Consider the following 11,985-nt stretch of genomic DNA (forward strand, 5'->3'; position numbering starts at 1 on the left):
TTTTGAATATCAGGATGATATTCCAAGTTGAGCACTTGCACTTTTGAACGTTTTAATCAGACACCTCTTAAGATTTTCGAATGAACCAACCTTCTTTGAACTTGTGTCTTCACATCCTTTTTATATGAGAGTTGAGGAATAATTCCGTTGGAGGGAAAATTATTCCGTTTGAAATCTGTCTCCCATGCTATGTATGGGACTTGCATCTTTTCAGCATTTTTCATGGAGTGGTGGTCTTGTAACTTGAACCTTTTGTTTGGTAGTGGATATTCCATAATCCACTTTCTTGAGTCCATGCTCCACTTGCTACTTTTGGTAAAAGTTACTCTTTTTAAATTCCCATTGATCCTCGTTTTAGGGAATAAGACCGACTTTGGATTAGTGCACCTTCTATCCGTTTGTTGTGGAATTCTGATGTGGCATCCACTTCTAGCACCTCCTTAATATTTTATCTCCATGATATTCTTCTTCTCCAAACTTTATTCATGCTTCCTGACTGTCATTCAGCCTTTTGGAGAAATGTCAGTTTATCGAGACCAAGATTGATGTCTCGATTGTTTGATGTCTTGATCCCCATGTATCGAGAGATCTATCTCTCGAACTCTGCTTATGTCTCGAACTGGGTTGTTGTATCGAGAGATCCTATCTCTCGGACTCTGCTTATGTCTCGAGACTTAGTTGATGTCTCGCAGACCCTTATTCCTCCAGTGTTGTCCCGTGCCTTCTTCTGATCTATCTATAAGATTACAACACGAAACTTTCTAAGATGTTCACACAAGTTTACCTTAAGCTTAAATATTTTCCGAGTTGAGCTCAAGTTACCCAGTTGTATTTTCGCTCTTAGTTTACTTGTCGAACTTACATATAATTTCTATCTTTCGAGACTTAGGGGATTATAGGTTACATTTGGTATCATCAAAACCTATTACAATATGTTCCTAACACTCCTGAGTTGGTAGTGTGTCAACTTCTTCAGCTTTCCCGGGCCAATCACCAAGTCTTCCACTTGATGTAGTAAACAGGATAACAGCACAAAACTAGTTTAAGAAGCCATATTACAATGATCTTGAGTCTGTAACAGTATAACAGACTTTACATATTAAAACTGTAGGCTTAGACTAAAACAGTAGATCTTAATGTTAAAACAGCAGGGAACTTTGGCGATCTTTTCAGTGAAATCAGCAATTAAACCTCTGAAGCTTCAGCTCTATTTATACTTGAACTTCTGAGCTCCTTCCCTGTATTTGATCTCCTCAATTCAAGGTAAGTCACTCAACTACATCTTGCCTTGATTTTCTCATCTCTGACATTTTTGCTTGAATAAATATGAGTCACTCATCCCATGCAAATAAACAACACTAAAAACTATACCTTAGGCATAATTAATTAGACCACTTAATTAACAAATAAATTGCACATTAAAACTATACATTAATTTCCCTAACAATCTCCCCCTTTGGCAATTATTTGTCAAAACTAAACACATACATTCTTAAGGCACGAAATAAAAAATAATCAATCAAAAATAATAATTTCATTAAGATGTGCCCTAAGATATGTTGTGCTAACATGCAAAGCAATTACAAGCAAGAAATTAATTATGCCAAAACTAAGATATTTGCATGAGACACCAATTAAGAGCCAATCAACCAATAATTGAAGAGAAATATTGCAATTGTAAAACATCACCACATTACCGAGCTTTGCCTCACCACATTACCGAGCTTTGCATGCTCCCCCTCAACAACTTCTCCCCCTTTTTGCCATAATTGACAAAGGGTTGTAACTGATCATCTAGTAGGAGCAAAATCCTTGTAACCGATCATCTAGTAGGAGCAGAATCCACATCATCAGCTTCAAAGGACTGTAATAGCTTCTTATCTTCCAACAGCATCTTCTCCATTTGTGCAACAGTAGACTTACAATCCTGTGTATCAGATGATGGGCCTGAATAGACCGCAAGATTTGTAAGAGGAATTTTTGACACAACAGCACTAAGCGTAACAGCTTGGGAATTAGAGCAGGAAACTTTTGATAATCCAATATTTGAGGTAGCAGCCTTTGGAATTGGAACCACTGGATTGTCAATTGAAATAGCACAATTTGTAATCTCATGTTTCGATAAGTTAGAACTTCCAGATGGTGCAATTTGCATGAGATCAGACGGTGCGCCGATGGAGTTCACATCCTGGACAGCAGGTTGCGGTGCATTGGACACTTTGCGCAGCTGCTTCGCACTCATGCGTTTGTGCGGCGGAAGCTTTCGTCGGCGGAGCACCTGTTGCGGCATGCGATAGTGGTGGCATGGCAATGGAGGCCGATGCAGTGAGGCAGGTCGGAGGCGCGGTTGCGACAGTCTGGGCAGCAGTGACGAGAACGGGGTTCTCGGTTTCAGCAGCGGAGATCACGTCATCTTCAGGTAGCTTCCAAGGAACTTCGGAGCAATTCTTTGCCAAGACTAAGAGCAATCTTGATTCTTCACTGTTAAAACATCTATCAAAGAGGGATTGAGAGCAAAGGTGAGAGAAAATTTAGCATAAACGGACAGATTAAAATCAGAGATTTCTTGAACGATTTTTCGGGCTAGGATTAGTCGATCCTCAGAAGTGGAAAAAGTTGTGAAAGGATTTTGTGTAGCCATGAGGAACTGAGAAAACAATCGGCTAAGCAATTTTGAGAAGAAAAACGCAGGTAGATTTTTCGAGATCAAAACCAATAATATAGTCTGAAACAGAATAGTATTTTGAATATAAGAGGGAGAGAGAAATCTCAGATAAACTAGGAATCTCAGTTTGAGTAGAATTTTGAAAATACCAGAAAAGAAGATATTTAGGAAGAATAAAACTAATCTGATAAGATGTCTGAGACACTGAAACACTGAGAAAAAATAATTAGTGTATCACAATTAATAAAATATCATACACATTAAAACCATAAAAAGCATACTTATGTATATGTAAAAAAAATACATATGAAAAAAAATTACCCGCAGTCCAATATGCAGCGGAAAAAAAAAGATATATATAAAAAAAAACCTACTAGACTTGGAAAACATATTAAATCTCCAAAAAAAATTATTTTGAAAAAAAAAACATATAACCAAATTAATTAACAATTAATTAGAAAGCATACCTGTAAGACCCAAATGCACTAGAAAAAATAATTAAATTTTGCAGATCCCGAGGGCAGCCCGAAGAGTTTCAAACTGAGCATTGTCCAAAGGTTTAGTAAACAGATCTACTAAATTTTTCTCCGTAGGCACATGTTCTAAGGCAATTTCTTTCTCGTCCACTAATTCCCTGATGAAGTGGTGTCTAATACCAATGTGTTTTGTTCGCGAATGCTGAACCGGGTTCTTTGAGATGTTAATCGCACTGGTGTTATCACAATAGAGAGTCATTGTGTCTTGTGTAATCCCATAGTCAGCTAGCATCTGTCTCATCCACAGAAGTTGAGTACAGCTGCTACCAGCGGCAATGTATTCTGCCTCAGCGGTGCTAAGAGAAATTGAGTTCTGTTTTTTACTTAGCCAGGAAACCAGATTTTTCTCAATAAAAAAACAACCACCAGATGTGCTTTTACGATCATCAGTGCAGCCAGCCTAGTCGGCATCACAAAAACCCATAAGATTGAAATTAGTATCTTTTGAAAGCCAAATACCATAGTCATACGTACCTTTAACGTATTTGATAATACGTTTTACAGCTTTTAAGTGCAATTCTTTTGGATTTGCTTGGTACCTAGCACACATTCCAACACTTAACATAATGTCAGGTCGACTGGCAGTTAAATATAGAAGACTGCCAATCATACTCCGATATAGAGTAGGGTCTACAGAAATACCATTTTCATCTTTTGACAGTTTAGTGGAAGTAGAAATAGGAGTACGGGCATCTTTAGCTGTCTCAAGCCCAAAATTTTGCAGAATATTTTTTTGCATATTTTTCTTGTGAAACAAAAATTCCTTCACCTGTTTGTGTTACCTGAAGCCCGAGGAAGTAGGTAAGTTCGCCAATCATGCTCATTTCGAACTCTTGTTGCATGACTTACACTAGTTCATCTGTAGCATTTTTCTGTGTAGAACCAAAGATAATGTCATCAACGTAAACTTGAGCTACAGTTAGATGCTTACCTGATCGTTTTATGAAAAGAGTTTTATCAACTCCCCCTCGGGTGTAGCCATTTTGAAGAAGGTACTGTGTTAGCCTTTCGTACCAGGCCCTTGGGGCTTGTTTTAAACCATATAGCGCTTTTTCCAATTTATACACATATTGAGGATGTGTAGGATCTTCAAAACCCTTTGGTTGTGTCACATAGATATCCTCAGACAGATATCCGTTTAGAAAGGCTGTTTTTACATCCATCTGATATAGCTTGATGTTCAAGACACATGCAATGGATAACAGTAGCCTTATTGACTCCAGACGAGCTACAGGGGCAAACGTTTCTTCATAATCGATTCCTTCAATCTGCGAGTAGCCTTGGGCGAGTAGGTGTGCTTTGTTCCGAGCAATGTTACCAGCTGAATCGGTTTTGTTCCGAAAAATCCATTTGGTACCTATAACATTGACACCATCAGGTTTGGGTACAAGAATCCAAACCTTGTTTCTTTCGAACTGACCGAGCTCTTCTTGCATGGCTTTAATCCAATGTTCATTGGTTAAAGCGTCTTTGACGGTTTTGGGCTCGAGTTTAGATGTGTAGCATGAGTAACCAGCTAATTGAAGATAATCAGGTCTTGACCCTCCTCTAGTTCTTACACTTGTACTTGGATCTCCAATTATATATTCTCGATTGGATGATTCTTCTGAGTTCGGGTGGATGCCTCTACTTGAACTTGATCATTATCAGATTCAGATTCCTCCTCAGTGATAGGTTGTGGATTTGTGATAGCTTCAGGTGACCTTGTGCCTGTGTCAGGTTGTTCTGTGTTATCTTCGGGTTCACCTGTATAAGTTTCAGTGGGTGTGTAATCCACTATCTCACAAGGTTGATCATCTACCACAACATTTGTGGATTCCATTACAGATTTTGTAACCTTATTGTAAACTCTGTAAGCTCGACTGTTGGATGAGTAACCAAGAAAGATCCCTTCGTCGCTTTTAGTTTCAAATTTCGCTGTGGGATGCCTATCCTTCAAGATGAAACACCGTGAGCCAAAAATATGGAAATATTTTAAGTTCGGTTTCTTACCTTTCTAGATTTCATATGGAGTTTGATTTGTTCCGGGCTGTAGGTACACTCTGTTGATAATGTGACAGGCCGTGTGAACTGCTTCTGCCCAAAACTTCTGAGGTAGGCGTTTAGCATTTAACAAAACCCTGCCCATTTCTTGAATATTGCGATTCTTTCTTTCTACAACTCCGTTCTGTTGAGGAGTTTTTGGTGCAGAGTATTCATGCGTGATTCCTAGGTTGTTGCAAAAATCGTCAAAGACGGTATTTTCGAACTCCCGTCCGTGATCACTTCGTATCCTGACAATCAGTTCACTTTTCTCCATTTTTAATCTTCGACATAGTGCTTTGACGGCACTAGTTGCTTCAGATTTTCCCCTGAGAAAAGAAACCTAAGAAAAACGTGAGTAAATATATCGCTTACCTCTAATACTCTCAGTTTGAGTCGGTCCAATCAAGTCTATATGAATTAACTCCAGGCAGTGTTACGTGTTAATGTTGTCATGTGCTTTGTGTGATGATCTCGTTTGTTTTTCGGACTGACATGCTCAACAAACTCCAGTTGTTTCAGTGTTTAGTTTCGGTAGTCCTATAACACCTTCAATCTTAGCAAGTTTTCTCATAGCCTGGTAATTGATATGGCAGAGTTTTTTATGCCATAATTCTGATTCATCCAACGTCGACTTGTAACCGGAAATATCATTTGTTAGTATATAACAATTCTCAGTAGACCTTTTACATTCCATGATAAGCTGTTGTTTATCATCCATGACACAGCATCTTGCTTTTGTGAAGGATACATCCAAATTTTGATTGCACAGTTGACTGATGCTGATGAGGTTTGCATGTAAACCCTTGACAAGAAGTACTTTTTCCAATCTGGGCAAACCAGCTACATTCAGCGTTCCAACACCCATTACTTTGCCTTTGACACCATCACCGAAAGTGACTTCGTCTTCCCTATTTTTGATGTTGTTGAGGAATTTTGAATTTCCCATCATATGACGCGAACAACCGCTGTCAAAGTACCACTTCCCTTCTCATTCTGTACTTTTAGTATGAAACGAAACATGACAAACAAAATCAGTTTTCTTGACCCAGATTTGTTTAGTGAAAGGAGTAATAAACTTGTTGTAGTATTTTGTAGCCCTTTGATCCTTGTAGAAATAGTAGCATTCTGGTCTGGTGTGGTCACGCATCCTGCAGTAATGACAGATAGGGTTATATCTCATGTGATGAAAATTTGGATGCAATACATTACCATATCTTCGTCTAGTTGTACTAGATTTTGACAAAACACGATGTGATTCAGATTCTGTAACACGACGTTGCGGAGCTGAGCTTGATTCTGGCGTGTTATGAACTGGTTCAAACCTTTACAAAAATAGTATCTTTGTTCTTGCCACCGGTGAAGCCAAGCCCAAATTTGGTAATAGTTTGTCTTCTTGAATCAAGTATTTCATCAAGTGCAGATGTGGTGTCCATCATCTTGATTCGCCGTTTGAGAGTGTCCAGCTCTTGTTGTAGCTTTTCCTCACGTTCTAGACTAGCCTTCAATAGGATTTCTTTTTCAGAAGCTTGATTTTTGTACACTGTTCTTGCATCTTCTAATACACCAATTTGACTAGACAAAGAACGATGAACTTTAAGTAAAGCCTCCCATTTGGAGTACAATTTTTTGTATTCTAATTCATAAGACATAGGAAGTAACTCGCGATCTTCAGCTGAATTATATTCTCCACTGTCTGATCCAGTGAGCTCTTCTATGTCAGGATCAACGTCAGCTATTGCGGTGAAGGCCACAAAATTTCCAGAAATTTCGTTAGAGTCTGACCCTACAGCTTCTGATTCAGGTTCATCGTCGCTCCAGGTTAGGGCCGTCATGGACTTCTTTCTTCGTAAGTATGTTGCACACTCGGCTTGAACATGTCCAAATCCTTCGCATTCATAGCATCGGATGCCCTTGTTCGCTTTGTCTTTAGATTTAGCGGTACGTGAGCCAGATGATCTTGATGTTGATCCTCCAGATTTTGTCACACCTTTTGAGCTACTTGAGTTTATCCCTTTCTGATTTTGCACCCTAGAATTTTGTATGTAATTCTTTTGCTTAACCTGTTTCAAAATTTTAGAAAAATGTTTAGATAATAAGCTAATAGGATCATCAGAAAGCTCATCTGTATCAGCCAAGTCGAAGTCTTGTCCTTCAGCGTTGAAAGCAATAGATTTCTCTTTCTTTGTATGATCAGTCAGGATCTCCATTTCGTAGGTCTTAAGACTTCCCATCAATGCTGCAAGAGTTTTGTCTTCCCAACCGGCGTTTTCCTAGATAGCGGTCACCTTCATTTGAAAACGCTGTGGGAGAGAACGTAAGACTTTCTTGACCAGTTTTTGTTGGGAAAATGGCTCGCCTAGCACAGCGGCTCGATTTGCCAGTTCTTGAACACGTTCGTTGAAGCTTGTAATATTTTCATTTTCATTCATCCTTAGATCTTCAAAATCTGAATGAACCAGCTGTAACTTTAATTGTCTTACTGAGCCGGTGCCTTCATAGGTGGTTTCCAATATTTCCCACGCGACTTTTGCAGAATCACAACCTGCAACTAGAGTAAATTGACTTTCATGCATTAGCGAGTAAATAGTATCTAAAGCTTGATTATTATAACCAGCAAGGGTTCTTTCAGCCGCATCCCATTCAACTTCTGGTTTGAGCACTCTGGGATCATTTTCCGTTGCACCCGCCTTTTTGGGATGTTCCCAACCAGTTAGGACGGCTGTCCAGACTCGATCGCCTAGAGCTTTTCGATGCATTCTTGTCCGAGCTTTCCAGTAAGAGTAGTTGTCACCTGTTAACTCAGGAGGAGTTTTATGCCTATTCATCCTGACACTTAACACACAGTGAGAATGTTCAAAAACAGATAAGCCAAAACAAAGAAAACACACGAAAGATGTGACAGCCTGAGTTCAAGAAACACAAAACACCCAGATCGCTGGACTAATAAATTAAGTCCCCGTGCTCTGATACCAATTGAAAGATTGTGAATCTTGAATGCAGGTGATATCCTACTTGGTTCCTACTTTGTTTTTAAAACAAATTAATCGACTGTATTTATTGTTGGTCCCAAGGGGATGGGGTACAAGTCTAGAGGGGGGGGGTGAATAGACTTGTATAAGATTTTGCAAATCTTTTCGACCTCTCGTGTGTATTGAACTTAGGATGTTTAGGTTCGATACCTCACGAGGTGAAGACAAAGTTTTATGCGCAGCGGAAATATTATCCCCTTTTTGGTTAGCACGAGTTTGGGTTAGTTCGAGAGGTGTGATTATATGCTGTGCAATCGAGAAGTTAGCGAGAGATAAAAACAGAAAGTAAATGCAAGAGAGATTTTTAAGTGGTTCGGCCAACCCGCCTACTTCCACTCTTCTTCCAGAAACTCCCTGGAAGGATTGCACTAAAAACTTCCCTTTCTAGTACAATAACGAGCGCTTGAGCTTTGATCACCAAGCCCGCCTCAAGCCTCAGGTTTTTCGCCCCGCTTCCAGTTACTCCACCTCTCGAACACTTGACCTTTGATCACCAAGCCCGCGTCAAGCCTCAGGTTTCTTTCGCTCGGACAGCAGCCAGGTTACTCCGCCTCTCCTCAGGTTTTTCTCCCCGCTTCCAGTTACTCCACCTCTCGAGCGCTTGACCTTTGATCACCAAGCCCGCGTCAAGCCTCAGGTTTCTTTCGCTCGGACAGCAGCCAGAATACTCCACCTCCCTTGCTTAATCCAAAGCAAGACGTTGTTGATAGTCACAGTTGAATGTAACAATCTCCAATCTGACCACAAGCTATCGTTGAATCAACTTTGATGTAGAGCAGCTTTGGTCACCTTCTGGATGTATGACAGTTTAGCTTTGTAACTCTCTTCGAACACTAAGATGTGTTCTCTCGCTGTATTGAATATCAGGATGATATTCCAAGTTAAGCACTTTGCACTGGAACGTTTTTATCAGACACCTCTTGTTAATCTCTTGACCTCTTTCACAAAAAACCCGTTTCTTCTGTGTCTTTACGTCCTTATATATGAGAGTAGAAGAATAGTTCCGTTGGAGGGAAAACTATTCCGTTTGAAATTGGTCTCCCACGCCGAACATGGGTCTTTGCACAATTTCAGCATTTTTCATGGAGTAGTGGTCTTGTAACTTGAGCCTTTTGTTTTTTAGTGAATATTCCATATTCCACTTTCTTGAGTTCATGCTTCACTTGCTTCTTTTGGATAAAGTTACTCTTTTTATGTTCCCATCATTCCTTGTTTGGGGAATCTGACCACTTCAGGATTGGTGCACTTCTTGACCGTTTGTGGTGGAGGTCTGACGTGTCATCCACTTCCGTCCATTTTGAAACCTCCCGCTCAGCACCTCTTCAATATTTTATCTCCATGATATTCTTCTTCTCCAAACTTAGAGTATTTTATCTGCACATGTTGACTAACATTCAGCCTCTTGGAGAAGTGCCGGTTTATCGAGACCATAAAAGATGTCTCGACCACTTGATGTTTCAATCCCATGTATCGAGAGGTCTATCTCTCGAATATTCTTTACGTCTCGAACTCGATAGGTATATCGAGAGGTCCTTACCTCTCGAACTTGGCTTGTGTCTCGAGACTTAGTTGATGTCTCGTAGACCCTTATTCCTCCAGAGTTGTCTCGTGCCTGCTTCTGATCTATCTGTTTGCTTACAACACGAAAACTTCTAAGTTGTTCAAACAAGTTTACCTTAAGCTTAAATATTTCCCGAGTTGAGCTCAAATTACCCGGTTGTATTTTCGCTCTTAGTTTACTTATCGAACTTACATTGTTTTGCCTATGTATCGAGACTTGGGGATTCTTACTTAACAGTTGGTATCATCAAAACCTATTACATGATGTTCCTAACAATTTCCCCCTTTTTGATGATGCCAACACTTATACTTACTTATATGGCTGATTTGAAAAAGAAAAAGCATTGATTTTATTTTCAGCGCATATGGTAAGTTTGACAACTGATCTACTAAAGCAAGAATAACCAAACTCACGCAACACCCCAACAAAAGATATATATATTATCATAACAGGAGTGTTTTACAGGGCTTTAGCAGAAAAGAGAGAAGATAAAGAACAACATCAAATTCGAATGCATGTAGACATCGAGAGCTTACTGCTTATTCGCTTTCCTCTTCTCGTTTATGGCTGCTCGTGTCTTGTGGAGGTCTTCAAAGTTCACCTGCTCTAGATATTCGTTTGATATATCCAGGTGAAGGTAATTGACAAAGGCTTCACCTATGAAGTTGCCTTCAATCACCCCATCTCTCCACCATTCGATGCATTCCGGAAGAGTGAGTCCGCTATGAAGAGCTAAGTCAGTTTTGGTAAGAAGACTTACTATGATTCCATGAAGATATTCGTTTGAGTCTTCTTTGGTCCCTGCCTTGTAGCTCTGTAGGAGTAGCTTGTCTCTCTTCTCTTTGGCTGTTTGTTGTTCTTGTTTCTTTCTTCTGATTTCCTTGTCTTCTTCTCTTCTTTCTCCTATTTCCAGTGAACGCTGGATCCTTAACATATCTGCTCTTTCAGCTTCCTCCATTTGTTTTCTTGTTGACTTTGGAACTTTTGGAGGAGGAGGAGGTCCAGCTGGTTCACTTGCCGCCCTCTTCTTGCTGGTTGAAGTCCCTCCCTGAGTCTTCTTTTCCCCCTTGTTGGCATCATAGCGGAGGGAAAGTAAGGAGGACAAACCATCGAAGAGTGCATGGATTTGGGCAGGCATTTGGTACGACAGGTCAGTGAGTATGGTTTGCATCACATCCTGTCGAAGTTCACTTGAGCGTTGGTGGGCTTGAAGTTCTGCTCGTAACTCGGCGAATTCAGTTCTCATCCTTTCAGTCTCTGCTCGAGCTACCGCAGCCTCATCCGCAGCCCTTTGTGCTGCATTCTCAGCCCACACTGCTTGTTCGAGAAGTTCTTCGTGATTGGCTTGGGAGTCACCGGAGCCAGTCACAGGTATTGCAGCGTTTCGAACAACAGCAAGTACATGCTCAAGTTGAGCCATCCTCTGAGATTGATCAGCCATGAATTGACGCACCTCGCCAATGAAAGCTCGTTCGGCCTGTTGATCAAAGTCAGAAGAAGAAGGAGAAGAAGATTGAGTGGTACCTCTAGTCGGAGGGGACTTGGGTGCTTCCAGATTTCCACCATGACTTGCATTCGTGATTCCACCTCTCGACTGACTTCCTGAGGTTCAGCAGGGACACTGGGATCAGAGCTCGAAGGTAGCTCCATATCAGGTGCTTCCCGGTTTCCACCTGAGGGATGGATCACTTCTTGCTCTTCACCTCTCGAACCTGGAGCCTCAGCTTCAGCTGCTGGTAAGGTAGGATTGGCCAAGGTGGGAGTCTCTGCATCAGATGCTTCCCGGTTTCCATCTGATTGAGGTTCCCCCTCAACACTACTCTCGAACCAGTGCTGGGAACGTGATCATCTACTGGAGGAGTTGATTCATCGGCAGGTGCTTCCCGGTTTCCACCTTCTTGAACCTCAACTCTCGAACCAGCAGGGTTCTCCTCATTCTGCTCTTGTTGCTCACTTGTTTGCACTTCAGTATGCTCTGGTGAATCTGGAATATCTATTATCTCAGGAGCAACTGGTGCACTCCACCTTTCCCTATTAACCATATCGATGGGAAGCCTGGGAGTTGGAGCAACAAAATTTCACCTCTCGAACTGTCTGAGCTTCATCTGTTGCATTCGAGGGTGTGGACTCAGGTGGTGGCAGTAGTAAGACAAGAGTTAGGTGCCACCT

This window comes from Ipomoea triloba, chromosome 1 (genome assembly GCF_003576645.1).
Source record: "Ipomoea triloba cultivar NCNSP0323 chromosome 1, ASM357664v1".
Taxonomy (NCBI): domain Eukaryota; kingdom Viridiplantae; phylum Streptophyta; class Magnoliopsida; order Solanales; family Convolvulaceae; genus Ipomoea; species Ipomoea triloba.